Here is a 10,283-nt window from a genome sequence, read left to right as displayed (position 1 = left end):
AATTGTGTCTCAGCCTCCTCCAGACTAAACACCCCCAGCTCCCTCAGCTGCTCCTCATCACACTTGTGCTCCATGCCCTTCACCAGCTCCACTGCCCATCTCTGGACACGCTCCAGCACCTCAGTGTCCTTCTTGCAGTGAGGGGCCCAGAACTGAACACAGTGAGGTCCTATCAGCACCATGTACAGGAGCATCCCTTCCCTGGCCCTGCTGGCCACGCTATTTCTGACACAAAGATGTAAGTGAGCTGCAGCAAAGCCACAGTTAGTGCTGAAGGGGCTGAGGCCAGCGTGGTGGCTGTACTGTCAGTGGCACCCAGCAGCATGCCAGGCAGAGCCCTGCTAGAGATGTGCTGGCATGGCTGGGCTTGCTCTGTGGTGGGGATCAATGGGTCCAGCCCCTTCCAGCAGAGCTGTGTGACCACATAGGTGCAGGAACATGTTGACTGGTAATCTTAGAACTGAAAATAACAAAAAACCAAAGTAATCACAAAGAGTCTGGCATCCTGAGCAAGGCACAAAGTGTTGGGGATCATTCCCTGAGGGAGGGAGATCACAACTTCACAGTACTTTTGTTGAGGCTTGGGGGGAAAAAAATAGCATCTCCTGATGGAACTGTGCTATGAACAGCAGCTCACTGAGTAGATGAGACAGTCATGGAATTAGTCATCAGGGACTCGTTAGGAGGACCAAAGCCAAAAAAGCTGGTGGCTTTTGTCTCTAAAAGCACTTCACCTGCACACGTGGACCATGATCGTCCCTTGGCAGCCCCAAGTACAGTGCAAGAATGAACTACATGAGCTTTTGTCTTGAGAGCCTTTTAAAGGAAAGGCCCTTGAGCATTCCAAAGCACTAGCAAAAGCCCACAGTGCTTCTTTCCCCTGCTGATCTCAAGGCTGAATCCACTCAGCACGTGTTCTTGCTGAGTCACCCTCCGAAACAAAGCCTGTTCTCTAGGATGACGTGTGCTGTTTCCAAGGACATCCATGGAGAGAAGTAACAGGCCAAAGGGCCAGGGTCAGTTTGCCCATGGCAAGAAGTTCTCTCAGCAGGCTCAGGGAAGAGCTGTTATTTGGAAGCATGGTTGCTTGTGGCTGCTGAAGGATGCAGCAGACACTGTGTTGACTCAGGACCTTCTGATGACCTGGGTTCTGGCACAGGGAGAGAGGCAATGGGGAGGCAGTGGGGTACAGGGAGGGGAAGCACTGAGAAACAGCTTGTGCTGCTCATCCCATACATCTTGACTTAGCATGCAGCCCAGACCTCTACCTGCCTCTATCCAGAAGGAGATGATGGCCCTGGGAAAGGAGGCACCCACCCAGCTCTGGTCCTGCATCCCCATCTATCTCAGGAGTGCCTCTGGCACACGTGAAATGCCTCTCTACAAGTCTGTTTTATCTGAAAAAGTAAACCCAAATCTTTTTCCCTTTGTTGTTAACCACAAAGCTTTTGATCATTGGAGGGTTGTTAAGCACTGGAACAGGCTGCTCAGGGAGCTGGTGGAGTCATCATCCCTGGACATAAACACACACATGAGGTGCTGAGGGATGTGGCTTAGTGATGGGCTTGGCAGTGTGAGGTTAGTGGTTGGACTTTAGGATCCTAAAGCTCTTTGCCAACCAAAAGGATTCTATGGTTTCTTCACTACCAAACAGCATAAAGCAACTTCAGCCCCAGCTCAAGAGAAAAATAGATCCATAGTACCAAGTCATGGTCTAAATTTCAACCTGATTATTCTATGCAAGGAAGAATCATACTCTCCCCTTGTGCTCTGCACAAGCAATGCTGGCTAGGGTCTTGAATCAACCATGGCACCCCTCCAAGGCTGGACAGGCCCTAGGCACAGCAGCACTTAGCATTGCAGGGAAGGCTGTGTACACCTCCCTGGAGCTCCCACAGCAAGAGGGCACCTCCTGGGAGCCCCCACGGCAAGAGGGCACCTCCTGGGAGCCCCCACGGCAAGAGGGCACCTCCTGGAGCTCCCATAACAAGAGGACACCTCTTGAGAGCCCCTACAGCAAGAGGGCACCTCCTGGGAGCCCCCACAGCAAGAGGGCACCTCCTGGGAGCTCCCACAGCAAGAGGGCACCTCCTGGGAGCCCCCACAGCAAGAGGACACCTTCTGGAGCTCCCACAACAAGAGGGCATCTCCTGGGAGCCCCCACAGCAAGAGGGCATCTCCTGGGAGCTCCCACAGCAAGAGGGCACCTCCTGGAGCTCCCACAGCAAGAGGGCATCTCCTGGGAGCTCCCACAGCAAGAGGGCACCTTCTGGAGCTCCCACAACAAGAGGACACCTCCTGGGAGCCCCCACAACAAGAGGACACCTCCTGGGAGCCCCCACAGCAAGAGGGCACCTCTTGGGAGCTCCTACAGCAAGAGGGCACCTCCTGGGAGCCCCCACAGCAAGAGGGCACCTCCTGGGACCTCCCACAGCAAGAGGGCACCTCCTGGGACCCCTACAACAGAGTCCCAGGTGTGATGTGTCAGCACAGCCCACAAGGAGGGAGCTGAACCTGAATGGATCATTTCCTCCACTTTTGGCCCTGTCCCTTGGGTCTGGAATTTCTCATTTCCACCAACATGCCTTTTGCAAGTGATTAAGTACTGACACAACTCAAAGTTATCTCTTCTGGTGAGTTAATTAAAAGAAAAGGAAAAAAAGCACAAGCAGCTGTTTGGCTTTCAAGAGGGCAAGAATACTTGAATGGATGCCTAGTTTTTTTGCTCTGTTAAATATCCAGAGCAAGAGAAAACCTTGAGTTAAGAAAACATCTACAGACAGGCAGCAAATCTCACACCAAAACTGCACCTTTTTCCCCCAGAGTTCTTCACAAGCCATTGCAAACAACAATTGCACTCTTACAAGTGAAGCTGCTTCTTCCCAATAGAGGCAGAGAAAAGCTTGAAGGAGTTAGAAGTGCACATATAGGGGCTCACATTTAAACACTGCATCCAAAATGTTGCCTTTGTATAGGCACTGCACTATTGGCTTTCACATCCATCACTCATCTTGTTTAGGAAGGATCCATGTCTGGCCACTGCACTACTGGGACAACTCCCAAGAGAGCAAATAAGCACAAAGCACCTTACCCAGCTCAGCAGTGCAGGCTCTGCCAGGGCAGGGAGGCTCAGAGAAAAGGGTTCTGGTCCTGAAGAGGCAGCAGGATTCCTCAGATGTTTGCTGAGGAAAGAAGAATATTTTATTGCAAGGTCAGTGGGAATTTCAGTCCTTGGAGATCTGTAAATCTCATTCAGGAACATACCACCATTTATGAAGAGCCTGCCAGTAAATGTGATAGCAGCAGCTCTGATGATTTCAACAGTGCAGGATAAACTGTGAGCTCCTTGCTGAGTCAGAGGGATTGAAACACAGGCCATGGAGACCTTACAGCCACTTGGATTTCCCCTGGAAACTTCTCTCTGTGCCATTCACCAAGCCTGGACATGCAAGGAGAACCCAGCACGAAAGAGCCCAGGAACAGCAATGGGCAAACCTTGAGGACCCAAAAGGAAGTTCAAAACAGAACTTCTTGGTGTCTGACTTCCAAAGCCTCAAGAAGAAGTACTGCTTTTGCAGTTTCCCATGTGTTTTCCCCCCAGTACTTTCCACCATGCAATGATGGGGAGTTTATGGTCAGCCCTTCCTGCTGGCCAAAAAGACATGCTCCAAGGCAGCAAGTCCTGGGGCATGCAAGGTGTCTAGGCTAGGAGAAAGCAATCACAGTGAAAAGACATCATGGACAATCCCACCAGGTCTAAACATGATGCTGGTACTATCATGAGGGCCAGCTGGGATTTGGTCCCATCCAGTGACCTTTGGGATCAGTGTTTCATTCCATTCTAATATTAGGCTTCTTACCCTCTAGCTGTGTGCCAGCCAGGCACAGCCTTCAGAGTCTGGAGAGGACCCAAGAGCTGAGCACTGGTGGGTACAGGCATGCCCCAGCTTCTAAACATGGGTGGGCACATTTCTCTCATGCCCATGGGCAGCAGGTATTTGAGCAGCCCCTCTGATGCAGCCGAAGCCCTGCACGGTGGGTTTGGCAGCATCAGGGTTCAGCTGGCAGAGTTTGGCTTGTGGCAGCTGGTGAAGATCACTAGACATACAGACAGCTGCCTTGAGCTTGGTTTTCTATTCAAGCCTCATGCTGCAAAGCAGGAGATGGGCAACTCAACCCTGCACTGAGCAGCCCAGCCGTGCTACCCCACCTGGGAGCACCGAGCCACACCATGGAGAGTACAGCTGTCTGATGCTGCCCAGGATGTGCCTTCTTACACCCTTTCTTGTAGTTAACTAGTGAGCAAGTTCCCTTTTGCCTTCCCTCAGCCCCTGGCTGTGCTGATCTCTGGGGGCATCACAAGTGGCCCCATCTTGGTGACTCGTTTTTAATGCAGAGGCATTCTAAAAACCAGCATGCATCTTGCAAGTATAACACACACACACACTTATCCAGCTTTAGAGAGAGCTGGTCCTTGTCTGCTCATGCTGCCCCTCCCCAAGGGCATTGGGAAGCTGTAAATAGAGAAGTTATATAAAGAAGCAAGAGCAAGCTGTGAAGAAGAAAGAACTACAGGGCAGCAAATAGCTTAAAAATAGAGTGATAAAAACAATGGTGCTTTCTTTTTGTCAGAGGATCTCTGAGGCTTCTGCAAAGCAGCAGTGCTTCCCAAAACTTCTGTGGTACAGACAGATGTGACACACAGCCCCCAAGTGCCCCAGCCTACAGCTCTTGCAGATCTGCTCGGAGCGCCTCATTCAGCTCCATCCCAGACACAAGCCCAATGCTGTGACTCCACAACATTCCCTCCACTCCCCAAGGGGAGCAATGTGAGATCCCACTCCTCTGGAGTGAGCTGTGTTGAGCTGACTGCATTTCCACCCTGGGAAAAGTATTTCAAGGTCCTTTCCCTTAGCACCTGCTGCTCCTCTCCATCAGTGAGATGCTGATCCTGAGGATGCTGGTCAGTCTGCATCAGCTCCAAACACAGGGACAACATCACTACCCACATTGCATGATTTGTCTCAGCTCAGGGTCTGGGGATAGTCAAGTGGGAATGTCTACACAAGGGGACCTCACTTCCAGCACATGATGTCTCCTGCCCAGTGTGAACATGTCAGGGACAGCTGGGCCCAGCCAGAAACCTCTGACATGGACCCCTCCTCCAGTCTCCCTGCCAGGTGGAGGGTGGCAGAGAAACCTCAAAAATGCACACCTCCCTCCCACAAATATCAGGAGGAGGGTGCCAGAGCCACCTCAGAGACAGATGCCTCCTCCACCAGGCATATCATGGCAAAGATGTCATCAACCTCAGCTACAGACCACTTCTCAAGCAGCAATATCAGGGTGGGGATGCAGACCACACTTGCATACAAGTCCTTCCCTTGGTGAAGATTTAGGACATTCCTGTCAGATTTGAATTCCTGGGTCATTGCTCAGACATGTAGGATTTTTTATGCCAGTGGAAATCAAAACTGGGAGAGCTCTGTGGAGTTTTCTTCCTTGGAGGGCTTCAAGACCCACCTGGACATGTTCCTATGCAACCTGAGCTAGGTGACCCTGCTTCTGCAAGGGGGTTGGACTGGATGATCTCTAAAGGTCCCTTCCAACCCCCAGCACTCTATGGTTCTGTGTGCTTTGTTCAGTTCAGATGTGGCTGGAGAGGGCAAAACTGTCACCATGTGAGGTTTGTACCTCTGGTAGCAAACTTCTCAAAAGAGGTTCATGTTTCTGAAACTACCAAATCACAGCTTTGCTGCAGGTCAAGCCTCCAACATCAACCTCCCTCAAACAGACCTGGTAAAAACATGTATGTTCACCATTTGGAGAAGGGAGATAGAGCTATGACAGAAGGATGAAGATCCACTGCTGCAGTGGCTGTTGCTGCTGAACATGGTTGGGGAAGGTCATCCCCCTTGGCTTTCCTATCTAGATTCAGTAAAGCCTGAGCAGATCAACCTTCTTAGCACAGGGGCAGGCTTTTGCCTGCAGCAACAAGCGCCATGTTGGAAAGGACAAAGGATTTTGCAGGAGGAAGGGAACATTTTGGATCCAAGAACATCAGTTTGGGAGAATCCTTCAATAACAAATATTCCCAATCATGTGGCACTAAGGGATGGAGGGTAGGTGTTGCTTTTGACCAGGAAGATATGACTAGAACTGGTCAACTTGATGGCTTTCCTTTAAGCTCTGAATTATCACAGATGTGAGTGAAGGGACTGCTCCTCCCCTACTGCAAAACAGAACCTGCCCAAGGGGTTCTTTAGGGAAAGACACAGGTAGGCTTCAAAGACAGCAGAAATGGCCCTTCTATGACTATTTTGAAAGCCAAGGGAAGCTGTGCTTACAAATCATATCACTTCTTGCATGCCTACAGACAAAGAGTTCATTGCAAATGCATCGTTAGCAAGGCTTGTGGGACTCAAATGGGATCAAAGTCAGGCCAGGGAAGTAGTTCATGAAATTAGATGGAAAAATGGGAGGTTATATCCCATTGTCTCACAGGAGCTGTCTCACACTGGCTAGAAACAACAGTCCTGTCAGCCTAAAAGGTTTCAGATGTGTGTCCTGGGTGATACTTCCCACTCACCCATCAAAGCTGGGCCCTCAGGACATCCAGAAGAAGCTCAGTTAGCTACAAGGTAGGAAGTTCTCAGTTCATTGACACATACAGAAACTGTGAAAAGAACCAAAACATCATCCTAGGGATTTGGGGTGTTGTCTGAGAGAAGTCCCAGGTCCTCAGTCTTTGCTCACCAATACTTGTGTCTCTTGCATGAAGCAGTCATGCCAGGAACGTTCCCCCCAGTGACAATGCTGCATGGCACTATCTGCATGGTGAAATCCTGGCCCCTCACCCCTTATTGGCCATACTCTGCTCCTGCTCCCAGCTGCCCTGTTCCTCTGCTCTAAGGCATATATTCAGGTGCATCATCAAAGCTCTTCTGAGCCTGATCACTGAGGGAGGAAAAAGACTTGCTCTCATTACTTGCAGTTGCCATGAATACTGGAGAGGAAGATACTTCAATCAATCAGAAGCAACATATTTTGGTGAGCACATCATCCAAGCAACCCTTTTATGACCCAAGTGGTCCAAGTTAAAGTGCACAACAGTCCTGAGAGCTGGGTCCATCTCCTCTAGGCTTCTCATCAGTGACCAGCTGCTTTGCCCCAGCTGCTGATCAGTGGCAGTGCCTTTTGAGCCAGCAAGCTCCTCCACAGCTCACTGACCCACCGTGCTCCTCTACTCAGGGAGAGGAGCTGGGGCCCCTCACAGCCTAGCTGCCATTTCTCTGGCCTGCAGATCTGAATCAGTCTTCACAGCTCAAACTCTCAGCCCTTTTGCTGACCCCAAACTCTATGAGATTCTGGAGACAGTGGGATAAATGTGGCTGATATGACCTCTTGGTCTTTTACTCCCCAGGTTAATGAGGATCTCAGATGCTCCTGCTACCCTAGCTTGCATATGCCCCCACTTGTGTCAAAGCATTCCTTAGTGAGCAGAAACAAGAGGGATTTCTGTGCACAGAAGCTGTGAAGCAACCAGCTAGAGGAGGCATGTGTGGGAGGCACTGCTCAGGCCACAGTGGATGCAGAGCCTCCCACACATGCCTGCTCCAGCACTGCAGGGAGGCCAGCCACCACAGGGACATGCCTCCCTGTCCCCCTCTCAAGCTGCTGCACATCCCATCCCCCAGAGAAAAGCTGCTGGACATTACCTGATCCTGGTTTTCCAGTTCAGCCCCACACTGAGAGCGTTTTCTGACTCTCTCAAGCTCTACACGAGCTTGTATATCCCACCAGCTCCAGGAGATCAGCTGGTGGATCACCAACAGAAGGTGATGAGGTGGTGCCTGCTCACCCTGAGGGCTGCTGGGAATCACCTGAACCCAGACCTGCTGCTTTTCTACCACTGAAACATGCACAGCTGGAATTACTTAGGACAGATGCATTAAGCTTGTGGAAAATCCCCCAGGAAAGCTGATAGTTCCTCTGTTTAGTAATAAAGGCAACTGAAACAAGCCTGAACAGGAATCTCAAATACCATGCAGCATACAGATATTGGAAGGGGTATGGTTAGTAGGTGCACAGAGGTTCTCCTCCCCCTCTACACTGCCCTCATGAGACCACACCTGGAGTATTGTGTCCAGTTCTGGGCCCCTCAGTTGCAGAAGGACAGGGAACTGCTGGAGAGAGCTCAGTGCAGGGACACAGAGATGCTGGAGTGGAGCATCTCCCTTGTGATGAAAGGCTGAGGGAGCTGGGGCTCTGCAGCTTGGAGGAGGCTGAGGGGTGACCTCATTCATGTTTACAAATCCATCAAGGGTGGGTGTGAGGAGGATGGAGCCAGGCTGTGCTCAGGGATGGCCAATGACAGGACAAGGGGCAACGGGTACAAGCTGCAACAGAAGAGGTTCCAAAGAATTTGTTCCCTGTTGAGGTGAGGGAGCACTGGCAGGGGCTGCCCAGATGGGCTGTGGAGGCTCCTTCTCTGGAGACATTCCAAACCCAGCTGTATGAGCTCCTGTGTGCCCTGCTCTAGGTGCTGCTGCTCTGGCAGGGGGGTTGCACTGGATGAGCTTTCCAGGTCCCTTCCAGCCCTTGAGATCCTGTGAACTAACAGATTCCTAGAGGAAACTCTTTCCCCTCATTGCAATCCCGTTCTTGACACACCTTCAGCTGGCAATGAAGCACAACAGTGTGCTGAAAGGAGACATTTAAACTTCACTTCAAAAACAATTGTATCAACACCTCTTTTTTGCAGTGCCTTCACTTTCACAGGTAAGACAAATCTTTCATTGCCTAGTGCAAAGGATTCACAACTTGCTTCTTAGTAGAGACACATCCCTTTGACAGACTCCTGTCCAGCTCAGTTTGGATATAAGGATAGCTAGCGAGAAAGTCTTTGATGCTCAATATAGAAGAGGTAAAGGATCCCATTTGCTGTTCAAATTCAAGGAAGCATGTGCAAAACTAAGTTACAAATGTCTGAAGTCCATCTTGCCTTTAAGTGTGTGTTGCAGCTGAGCAATGTACCGTGTATATCGTGGAAGCTAGGTGGAAAACCTCAGCTTTCTCAAAATCACAGGCTTAAGATAGCTTCTTAGATTATAGCACAGACTGTAAACACAGAATATCAGTGTAGCCCTGTGCAATACATTTAAAGTAGTTACAGAGCACAGAGAAGGTCTCATGCAGCACTAGAAGATGCTCAGCCTGGTGCATTTTGATTAGCTGATATTATCTGAGCAAACAGAGGATGCCTAGACAGGCAGTGTCATGCTGGTGAATCAGCAGGAGGTCAAAGTGCAGGTCTGTTTGGGGTAAATAAGGGCACCTGAAGGGTGACATTTAAGTTCTAAATGTTTCATGTAAGATCCAGTTACATGATGCTTCTTGTTCCTCTGTCTGCTGGCAGAATTAACTGAATGGAGTTAACTGAAGATGAGGCCCAGCAACGCTTTGCACTGTGACTCTAGTTTGGATCCCACATAAATGTTCTGTACAGACATTTATCCAAGGAAACAACCAAGGATGCCCTCAGATTTGCAGCTACATTTGCTAGCACCAACTGAGCATCAGACTTCCTTCCCACACTGCTGCAGGAGTCTCCTACAGTCAAATCATCCTGTTACTAGGCTGGGGATGAGACCTTGGTCTGCTGCTGAGCCAAATGCAATGAGGCCCCCTGAATATTTAAAGAGAGGTTCCAGTGGATCTGAGACGTTTGTCACTGAGCCACTTCCCACTGTAGTTTCACAGCACACGTGGGGACAGACATCTCTGTGTCCCACAGAGATCACATAACTTAGGACACGAGCAGCAAACAGCCTCAGGATCCTCACTGCAGCCACAACAGCATCCTCTGCTTTCAAGCAGCCACAAATGCTGCCTGCCCAGCCATGCCCAGAGACCACACTGGCCTCCCCAGTGCCTCCCAGGGACCACATCCTTTTGCCTCCTGCATAGAAGGGTCATTGGACACAGCATCATGCTCATCTCCAGCTGCACTATGCTGCCCCAAAACTGCCTGTAACTGCAGCTGGCAGCACTTGCCTCTCCCGTTCCCCATTGCTGTTGGAGCAGATGAGACACAGGGAAAGTTCAGGGTCAAATCTCACACTGTTTCATGTTTCCAATGACTACCAGAGTGACATGGCAGGCAGCATTTGCTCCACGTGATGGTGGTTGTTTCTGGCCACCAGCAGCCAAGCAACAAGGAGACTCAACCCCAGGGCAATCCCAGAGGGGAACCCTCCACCCAGCTCAGCTGCAGGCTGGCC

Source organism: Colius striatus, chromosome 6 (assembly GCF_028858725.1).
Source record: "Colius striatus isolate bColStr4 chromosome 6, bColStr4.1.hap1, whole genome shotgun sequence".
NCBI classification, from domain to species: Eukaryota; Metazoa; Chordata; class Aves; order Coliiformes; family Coliidae; genus Colius; species Colius striatus.
This window is presented reverse-complemented; position numbering follows the sequence as displayed.